The sequence below is a fragment of the Medicago sativa genome, chromosome 7 (genome assembly GCF_051527215.1).
Source record: "Medicago sativa cultivar Bolivia chromosome 7, Bolivia_mono, whole genome shotgun sequence".
Taxonomy (NCBI): domain Eukaryota; kingdom Viridiplantae; phylum Streptophyta; class Magnoliopsida; order Fabales; family Fabaceae; genus Medicago; species Medicago sativa.
Window position 1 is genome coordinate 82,967,690 of NC_140755.1, and position 10,906 is coordinate 82,978,595.

At 32.0% G+C, this 10,906-nt stretch overlaps 1 long non-coding RNA gene and 1 pseudogene across 1 annotated transcript; one reads left to right on the top strand and one right to left on the bottom strand.

The window, feature by feature from the left end:
• The first annotated feature begins 1,783 nt into the window (after window positions 1-1,783).
• On the top strand, window positions 1,784-5,071 carry LOC146909316 (uncharacterized). Its single transcript, XR_015019792.1, has 2 exons — window positions 1,784-2,520; window positions 2,576-5,071. It is a non-coding gene; the product is annotated as an uncharacterized LOC146909316 (long non-coding RNA).
• LOC146909317 (small nucleolar RNA U3) lies at window positions 2,582-2,807 on the bottom strand (annotated as a pseudogene).
• Window positions 5,072-10,906: the final 5,835 nt, after the last annotated feature.

Here is a 10,906-nt window from a genome sequence, read left to right on the forward strand (position 1 = left end):
TGATGTTAATATTCTAAAACTACATTTAAAAATGAACAGATGAAGTATTATATATGCATAATTTTCGTCATCTTTAATTATATGTCTAAATCAGACAATGCCGGATAAATACACTAATTTTTTTGACAATCGGGTAAATACACTAATTGATATTTGAAAAACTAACCCCGAATTTTTTAACCTCTATTTTCGTTTAATTAAAAATATTATTTTAGCCAGCAATAAAATCTCTATCATTTTAGACTAATTCATTTGTTTACCCTCCTATTAGCCTTTTTCCTAAGTTCAAATATATTTTGGTTCAATTACAAAATCACCCTTTTATAGTGATGCTAAAAATTTCCAGTATGTGTGTCACCCTGCTTTCAACCAGCACCGTTTAATTAAATATACATATATATATAATGGCATCTATATATTATGCAAGCCTTCTTTCCAAACAAAATAAAAATTGCAAGCCTCTCCTACCGTGAGAGACCTAAGAAGGTCCCGTACGGGAGACAGCACCTGTAGAGACAAAGTTCTTTATATCATATTTATTCACTTTTAAAAGTAAATTTTAACAACTAAATTACTTGAAAAAAAATTGTTGTAAAGCGGTGCGGTGTCTTCAGCTTTTGAAAAATTTAAAAGATGTTGTTTTCATTTAAAAATATTGTTTGTGGTTTTCTTAAAAAAGTGCACTCAAGAAATATGTAATGAAACATTTTATTTGTCCACGCAAGCTTAGCTCAGTTGGTATGAACAATGCATAATATATGTAAGGTACGGGTTCGAACCTCGGCCACCACCAGAAACATTTTATTTAGAATGAACACACATTTACCATTAACTGTTTGAATTAATTAAATCAATGAGACAAATAAATATAATTTCTAATCTCTAAGAAAAATAAATCACATGTACGTTATTCACACTTTATCTTTCGGCTGGTGGAGAGTGTGAAGAAAAGGTGAATAATATATTTTTTTTGTTTGATATGTATGAGAGAAAAAAAATTGATGATTGGAAAAATATGTGTATTTACAAAAAATTAATAAAGAATAAAAATAGAAAACAGAAAACAAGTCAATAACAATCAAATATTTCCTACTTTAAAAAAAACAATCAACTTTTTCCAATTTAATAAATTAAAATATTATTCTATTAATAAAAAATTAAAGAAATCAAATTCACGAAATATTTTATGTATTTAAATATTGCGTGCAATAAAGAAGGGAATATATTATTACACACATACATAATTTACATTTTATTGTGCGTTAATCATGCGATTTTTAGAGGAAAAAGTTATGATAATCTGAAATTCGACGGAAGATAAATCAAATATGATCAAAAATTATTTTCCACCAAAATTAAACTCAAATTCTCCTAAATAATTTATCTTTAATTTTATAAAAGTTTTACGTTCTCAAACAGAAATAAGTAATAAATTAAATAGTTTTATAATTAAGTTAGCATTGTAAAAAAAATTAGGTGTAAACAATGAACTTAAATTAAACTATGTTTTGCATTGATACTTCGTCAAAATAGACTACATAAAAAAATACTAGTGCTAGCAATTGGTTTTGTCTATTCTATACATGTAAAATGATTTTGCACCATACACAAATATCTTTTTCATAATAAAATAAAATAAAGTAAAATGTTATATCATATTTCATCTATTTTAATGATAAATAAAATTTACTGATTAAATAATAAAAACTAGTTTATACATAATATAAAATTGATCTTATTTATACTTCATAGAATTGACATTAGACAATATTGGCCTAAAAATTCAAAATCCATGGGCAGAGAGAAGCTTATTGAATGAATTGTGAGCTTTTCTATGTTCTCCGCAACACAACAATGTCAAACTCAAACCTTCTAGATTGTCCTGTCAATATTTGTATTTTACGTTATTGCCCTTGGTGCAGGTTTATTGAACTATTTTTATTTTTATTTATTTATTTATGGTAAAAAGACTTTATCTATCAACGTGGCATCTTCTTTACCTCAAGTCAAGACTAAAGTAGCTATGAAGCAACAGTAACTTCTTTTCACTCACAAGACAAAACACAAGAAGCTAGCATGGTCTTCTTCGCCATTTGTTTCTTTCTCTTCTCTCACTCCAAGTTGCAATGCATGTAGGAGTAGGACAATGCATTTGCATCAAGAGTTTCCTATTATTTTTCACCTTTGTTTTTACACCAATGTCCTATTTTAGAATATTAATATTTGATCCTTGATCTTCACATCTGAGCAAACAATGTCATATTATAGTTGAAGACGGTGAAGGTAATGTATACATACACTTGTTCTCCCTTAATCAAAATTTTACTTCGGTTTTGTTTTATTTTTTTCTTAGCGATCCATTATCACCAAAAACTATTACTTCTTTATTGGAAAAGGTTGGCAAAGAAAAATAAATAGTACAATCAGATAAACTCTCATATATGGTACAGACAAGATCAGGTACTTTAGTCATTTTATTTTAGAAAAATTTAGTTATTTTAGGAAGTAAAAATAAAAAAGGTTGGAAATCTGTCAAGACAACATTTAGTTATTTTAGGAAGTAAAAATAAAAAAGGTTGGAAATCTGTCAAGACAACCGTGTGACCAACCCAACCAGACTGCGCTAGCTGAGAACGATCATCTACAGTCAACTTATGATGATTCCCGTAGGCCTCACCATAGAACCATTAATCACGCTCTGATCACACGGTCACAAATCCTCATCCAGATTTATGTTCCTGTCTCCTTAGAAATCAAGGACACAGTTGTACGATCCTATAGAACAGATCCTGTTCAAGTAAGGTCGTGACATGTGCTCTGCGTGTACCTTATATAAACATTTAGTATAAACCTAAACCAAACGATGTGGGGCTATCTTTCATGTTTGGAGTATTAGTTTCCAAAATGAGGTTTCTGTCTTTTGTTTTCACGTGAAGTTACTATCTATGTTCATCAAACGTTTGATGAATTTTTCATACTCAATGTTGCTATACTATATATGTTTCTGAAATTCTTAGAATCTTTTAGAACTGACTCCAAAGTGTGTGGTAAAATGATGCAATTAGTGTTAGCTTCTATAAAATTGGAAAACTAGAGTATAAAATAGAAATTTCAATCTTGTTTTTTCTATCTCTAACAATAGGTTTTATCTCATTTCAAAGCTTAATGGTTCTAGGCAAAGTGCATTCTAGGCAATGCAATGAAATAAAAAGAATCTGCAAACATTATGTAACCTATTTTGTTGATAGTTGTGTACTATAGGTGATGAACTTAGGTTCCTGTCTCCCTAGAAACCGATCATGTTTAAGCAATTGTATCTGGTGTCCTCTTCCTGTTATATAAATCTTTTGTTAAAGCTTAAACCTCTAAATTTATGACTCATTTGATGGAGTAATAGCTTTCGTTGTCATAGACATCATAATTTGGCAAAACATTTGATGTATGTATTTGTCTAAAATATGATAGAAGATACTCTGATCTTATCTATATTGTTAAATTTCAATTTTTTACCTGACTACTACGTAGACTTTTTGTAGATCAAAATGGTGCTTGGGAAAGTGATTTATTTGAAGAGTTCATTCCTAATTCGGTGAAGCAGATGATCAATTGCATATTCCCCCTTCCTCGAGAGAATATGGGAACTGATTCTTTGGCGTGGGGCTGCACTAGTGATGGTTGCTTCAGTACTGAATCAGCGTACCTCTCCACTCACGTCCCCGCGGACCACACTCACCAAAATATTTTTAATTTAGCTCGGAAGTGGAAAGGCCCCGAAAGAATAGAACTTTTCCTTGTGGAAAGCTATGCGGGCCTATTTGATGATGAACATGGAACACTTTAGAAGAAGATTTACAACTATGAAAGTGTTCTCTGGGTGCAACCAACACGAGGAATCTCTTCTACATGTCTTTAGAGACTGCAACCTATCTAGAAGTATGTCGCGCAAGCTAAATCTTTTGTATAATCTTGGACAGAATCTGGTTTTCGATGAACTCCTATATCTTCTCTCACAAGGACATTAGTACACCTTCACTATCATAGCTCAAACAACTTGTATGATGCAAAGGTTAAGTTTGATTGAACCAGAAATCAATCATGTTGTGGAGGAGCCAGAACAGAAATTTCATTGCGATTAGATGGGGAAAAATGCGAGAGAAATTTACTGCACTGAGTTTTGATGGGGCGGTGGTAGGAGAGTCAAGACCAGCAGGTTGTGGAAGAGTGATATGAAACTATGATGGCGGTTTCCCTGCTGCATTCTCAGCTAAAGGGATACAATGAAATACAAAATCTGCAAACATTATGTTTCTTATTTTATTGATAGTTTTGTATTATAGGCGATGAACTTAGGCTCCTGTCTCCCTAGAAACCAATCATATTCAAGTAAGGTCGTATCCGTTGTCCTCTCTGGTATTTAAATTCTTGTTAAATCTTAAACTTTCAATGCAGGGCCGACTCGTTTGATGTCTACATTGGTTCTATAGATGAGGTAATAACTTTCTTGTCGCCGGCCAGTCATAGTTTGGCAAAATGTCGTTAACTCATTGGTTATCTCACAACATCTCCAAACTTGGGAAACAAAAGTATGAATCATGAATTTCCCTGCTTTTATTGGATAGTCTTAACATAATTCTAGATGTAGAATTTGATATATGTGAAAGTAAGAAGCTGGGATATACCTCATTAGCAATTACTTTCTCGAATTTGATGATAAAAGATACTCTTATCGGTATTGTGAGAATTTCAATTTTCGTCCCGACTAGTGCATAGTAAGTAATGTCGTAAGTTTGGCAAAGTTCGTGAATCGTGAGCATCATCAACTAGTTATGTATTTTCCAATGCTTTTAAGCATTATTTTCATACCTTGACTTATGATTTTGCAGGTCATCCATATTTTTGATCTATTCAACCTCCAAATGAAATGATATTTTTTTGCAGCTTTACAATATTTTGTATCAGATACTCTTCAAGTTCATAAAGAGGCAAATGGACATTGGACAGCAAATCAGCAGTATTTGTGAAGTAAATTTTGTTAGTTAAATTTGATAAGTAATTGAAATCCATTCTCTAACACCTTCGGGTCCTGTTTTTTTGGCCATTTGTTTGTTGTCCAAACTTTTCTGCCCTTTTTGATAGTCTTAGTACTGACTGAATGAATGTCTTTTAGTATGGCGCCCTTATCTAGCATTGTACACTTTAGTTGAAGTAGACTTCTATATATGTACATATATCACTACTCTATGTGATTATATCTTATTTTTTCCTACAAATTATTGCCGTATTTTTGTGTTAGTACCGTGTACGTTATCCTACAATTTGGTATATCATAACTAGGTGGTCGACTTAGCTAAGTTATAGATAACATCGTTTGTTTGTCTTCTCACAAACTCTACACTAGAGTTTCTATAATACTGAACATAAATAGATTTACAATGAGAAATTATCACACCAAATTTTGTCTTCATGATTTACGGAGGAAAAACTATCTACCACCATTTTGAAATCAAGCTCGAAATGATTTACGGAGGAAAAACTATCTACCACCATTTTGAAATCAAGCTCGAAATCAATGGCCCCCAAATTTAGCTGCTAAACCCACTTAAGTACCAAAAGAAAAAGAAAGTCAGAGTGTTTCACCAACTTGCACGTCACACTTGGGTGCAAACCATTTAGATTAGATTTTGTTGACTAAAAACACAAGTTCATTTCTAATGCATAACCCAATAATCGGTTTATTATCAAGAGACAAAAAAGAAGCATCGATGTTACATTCCACACGCCCTGCCAGCGGTTTAATATAGTATTCTTTATATAGGTTGTGATGAATTTGAATCGCTGCTTACCTGCCGAACAGATTTTTAATCCATGAGCATAGATCTTACTTCCTCAAGGACCATATTATGAGCATCAATTAAAATATTCCAAATATTATTGTTCCCTTGCTTCTATATGCTCCACAAAACAACAGCAAAAAGCGTAGCTTCATTATTTGTAAGTTGCTGTAAAATTTGAAAAATAACACTTGGAACATTTTTCTCTTTTGACCCAATTCCACTTACAGTTTGAGCAAAAGCACAAATACTCCAAATATTACAAATACTTGGACACATAAAGAAGATGTGTAGGCTATTCTCATCATCATTATTATAAAGCACACAAATAAAGGGACAATGCACACCTTTGTCGTTAAGGAAGTTATCTTTTCTTCTTTTCTTCTTTTTTTTTTTACCTTTGGTGGTACTTTAAGCTTTCAAATCAAATTCTAGTTACCACAGCTGGATTAATAGAGTACTCGTCATTTCCTTCAACTCGCCAAACACCGAATGGTACAACACGACATATTAATAATTCTAGTTACCACAACTGGATTTTAAAGTGAGAAAATAAAAGGCACGTTTCAAATCTTTTGATCATGAATTATGATATTATAAACTCGTAAATTAGTGAAAGAGAAAACTTCAACATTTTGCTAATCAAGGGACGAAGCATCAGATAACTGATTTTTGTTCCAAATTGAAATATGTTCACCATTCACCACTACTAGTTTTCCACCCGTGTTCTGCTCTAAGAATGGATTTTGAGTTGCAAACACTTCTCAAGACAAAACTTGGTTTATGCTCCAAAGAAGAATCAAGAAAGTTACACTTCGGGAAATATTTTGCTTTATAAAGCCTAGCAACGAGCAGATTAGGATTCTTCATACTTTTTCACCCTTGATTTCCAAGCATAGCAAGGTTGAAGGTAGAAAGATTTTTAAAACTCGCACCTCCTTCACTTTTGTGCATCTACGGTTTATCAAAGAGAGCCAATATATATTTCTATTTTGAGCATCAAGTGTCCCCATCAAAAGGAGTTCATATTTTTTTTTCAATTTCACCGTAAAGGGATGATGGGAGAGTACAAATGCTCATGAAGTGGGTCAGTATAGATTGAAACATTGATTTAAATTTAATTAGTATCTCATTCCGTGCCTCTAAAAGACATTTATTGCTCCATGAATTAATCTTCTTCCATACTCGATCTTTGATAAAATTAACAATGTAGTTTTAACTCCTACCTAACATCGAAGATATGCCCAAACACTTACAAGTTCTAAAGATGGTTTGAACACCAAGAATATTGATGGTCGGATTTAGGCAAGTGTATCAAATCGCTTACTAGTAATAAAGTGATAAGTAAAGTATCGTATCCACGTGGATTGTCGTACCAACTAGGCAATTCACGTTACTTGTTTGAGAACAAGAAAATAAAAACAATAAAATAAAAGATATAAAAGGGGTTTTTGCAATTTAGTTGCAGCATAGCAAGAGTTTAAGAGTTAACCTGATTTGATAGCAGAATGTTAGTGACGGTTAGGATTCTTCAAATCTCCTTTATTCGTTTGTTGGAATAAATTAACATTAAAACATTATTCAGATTTTAGCGTTTTCTATCTAAGTGATGATTTCGTGGGGTTTTACTACCTATCAACAATCAAGTTGCACATACTGATCACACAGGTTTGTGCATGTGGGGTCTTACTCTCTCAGATATTTGAGTTCATTTCCCTCCAAATGTCAGTTGCAACCTTACACCAGGCTTTCTACACGGTTCAATGTTTAGGGTTGTCAATCATATAGGAATATACACTTTCGTGCGTAAAGTTACATGTAGGTTCTTACTTTCTGGGAGGCATTTGAAACAATGTCTTTTGGTTTTGCCATTGTTGTTAGTTCGATCATGGTCGTGATAAATAGGTTGATTTTGAGTCCTAGGTATATATTTAACCGAGGCCCCACAGGGGACGCCAATGTTCTTGTATGAATAAATGGAGTGTGCCTTAGAGTATGAAGTGTAGTCTTCACATTGGTGATCTGGTCCATTGTGGCTGGTCGTACACTCCTTCTATGTGGGGAGGTTCCTGCGAAAGACGTTATGATTCCAAAGTAAGGAGAAGTGCTAGCACGTAACAAAAATGTGTAAGGTGAGTGAGGTGATCATACCTAAAGGAGAAGTTGTACTTATAGTGATGCATTCAAATGATACACTCCTTGTTGTTCTTGTTTTTCCTCATGCCATCTGGTTCGGTTAGTTACAGATAAATAATGTTTGTTTATAGTAATTGATTTTAAGATAAACAAATGCACCTATCTAATTCACATAAGCTCTTTATTAGTAATAACATCCCATTAATTATTTGATAGTATGTAGGTGCTAAGACAGTGGAACATGTTGGTGCTTGGTTCTTTCAGGTTATGGAAACGAGGTTGTCCCTTAAACGATGCAGGATGCATAGTTTTGTGCTACATGTAGGATCCTATAAGTGATGCTTCTTGAGATGATGTAGGAGGCACGATCCTTTGCTGCACCATACTCTGCGACGAGGTGGTCACCTCATCGCAGAGGATAATCAAGAGGATAATTGGGTCACATGTTTTAGGTTCATGGCATTGCAAAGAGGAAGTATAAAAAAAACTGAGAAGTATGAGATTGGAGCAAATTGATATGATTTATAATGTGACAAAATCTTTTTTACTTGGATAAGGTGAAAATAATGTGTTTTTGAAGCTAAACTTTGTTCTGAAAAATTGCTATTGAGAATTGAAAGACAATGGAAAAAAGTGCATTTTTGATGACAACTGCAATGGAAAAAGTTATCTCGGAAAAAGGAATGATCAATTGAAAAGGAAAAAAAATACAAATAAAGAGATAATGTTAATTAATGAAAAGATATATGCATAAGAATAACCATAATAATTAAAATTCTCACTTCTTAGAAATGATCAACGAAAAGGTGAAAAAAAAAATATAAATAAAGGGATAATGTTAATTAATGAAAAAAAGGTATACTTAAGAATAACCATAGTAATTTTTTTTTTTAAGGAAGAATAACCATAGTAATTTTTTTTTTGAAACAAATAACCATAGTAATTTTTTTTGACAAAAACAAAACGATATTCATTCATTCAATTCAAATCGATAGAGTACATCAGATACAAACATCGTTAAAAACTTAAAGGGTGAATCTGCGAACAAACTCACAACACCCAAGTTAATAGCATAAAACGGCAAAATGCCTACAAAAAATATGATAAAACCTAAGTCACCGAAATTTACATGCTTCCGAATTTACAACGTTGACACACAAATCATTTGTTGAATTTGTAATTGACTGATGCCGATCTTCAATAGGAACTAAACGAACACCGCGACAAGACGCGAAATCAAACGCCGCACAAGACGACGAACAACACAACGCCGCACTTAGACGACGAAATCACAAAAAAAAACACAAAAGAAGAAACTTGATCTATGTGAAAACCACTTATTTAGATTGAAAGAAAAGAGAAAAAAGATGTAGATGGGTGATTCTATGTCAAAAAATGACCTAAAACCACCCTCATCGATAAACGAAGGGGAAATAAAGTTTAGAGAGAAGTTGGAGTTTCTCTCACTAGAAAGTTTAGAGAGAAGTTTGTCCCAAATAACCATAGTAATTAAAAGTCTTAGATTTTGATGCATAAAATTCATTTTAATAAAGGGTAACAATGTAATTTTGGAATTCATTTTCTTTATTTTAGCACCTCTCTCACACGCATCTTTTCTTTCTTTAAACTATTTTTATTTTTTAGTCAAAAAAACTAGTCATCTTTCTTTTACTTTTTCTTTCTTTTACTTCAGTTTTACTTTTTTTCTTTCCCTTCTCCCATGTAACCAAAAAAAAAAAACTTTTTTTCTTTTATTTTTCTGGTCTATTTTCTTTTAATTTTTTATGAAAAATTTAAGATATATATTTTGTCGTTGACACATGAAAAATGAAATAAATATCTGTGATTGATAATTATATTTTATTGTATCCAATAAATTATAAAGGATACAATTTTTTGTATAATACTCATGGGCGAGACAAATATTTAACACTGACACACACAAATATATATACAATACGAGATAAATATTCATCACGAATAAATAAATAAAACATGAAATAAATATATATCACTAATACATAAAAAAAACACCAGACAAATATTTATCATTGATGAATAAATAAAAACACGACATAAAAATATGTACATGCGTATACAAGCACATAAAATCTGCAACATGCATGGTGTAAAATTTAAAAGCTAATTTATCTTCTCCTTGATGTGACAAAATATGTGTTTAGTGAAGCTAACACATGTGCATATTTCCTATCCAATTAGGGTTGCTCTTCAACAAATTTTAGTTGTGTCTTTATTGATCCAACCTTTCAAAATTCTAAACTTAGAAGATGATGTAAGAGATGTTTTGTTTTTTAAAAGTGTGTATTATGTGAGAAGAGGAGGTAGCCACTAGTACGACTCACTTGATTTCGTAATTTGGCACATACGCATGTTTTATTTTAGGCTAAAATATGATTTTTGTCCCTGCAAATATGTCTCGTTTTCGTTTTAGTCCCTGTAATTTTTTTTTGTAGTTTTTGGTCCCTGCAAATATGTCTCGTTTTCGTTTTGGTCCCTGGAACCACTTTTGTGATGATTTGCACACGTGACACATGATGACTGAACCTATTTTGTTGAAAAATAGTCCCTCCAAAATATTTTGATTTTTAAAAAGGTCCCTGCAAAATATTTTGTTTTTGGAAATAGTCCCCGGAGGGACTATTTTCAAAAACAAAATATTTTACAAGGACCAAAAACTATAATTTTTTATAGGGACTAAAACCAAAACGAGGCATATTTGCAGGGACTAAAACCATATTTTAACCTTTATTTTATTTTATTTTTATTTTTGCCAAAACCATATGTCCATATTAGTAATCGACAATAATTATCAAAAATAATTTTTTAAAAGGAAAAAGCGAGTATAAATACTAGCCAATATCTAATCAGGTATTGAAATGACAGAGTTATTGAGGCATCTACAGTAGATCTTGTCTGTG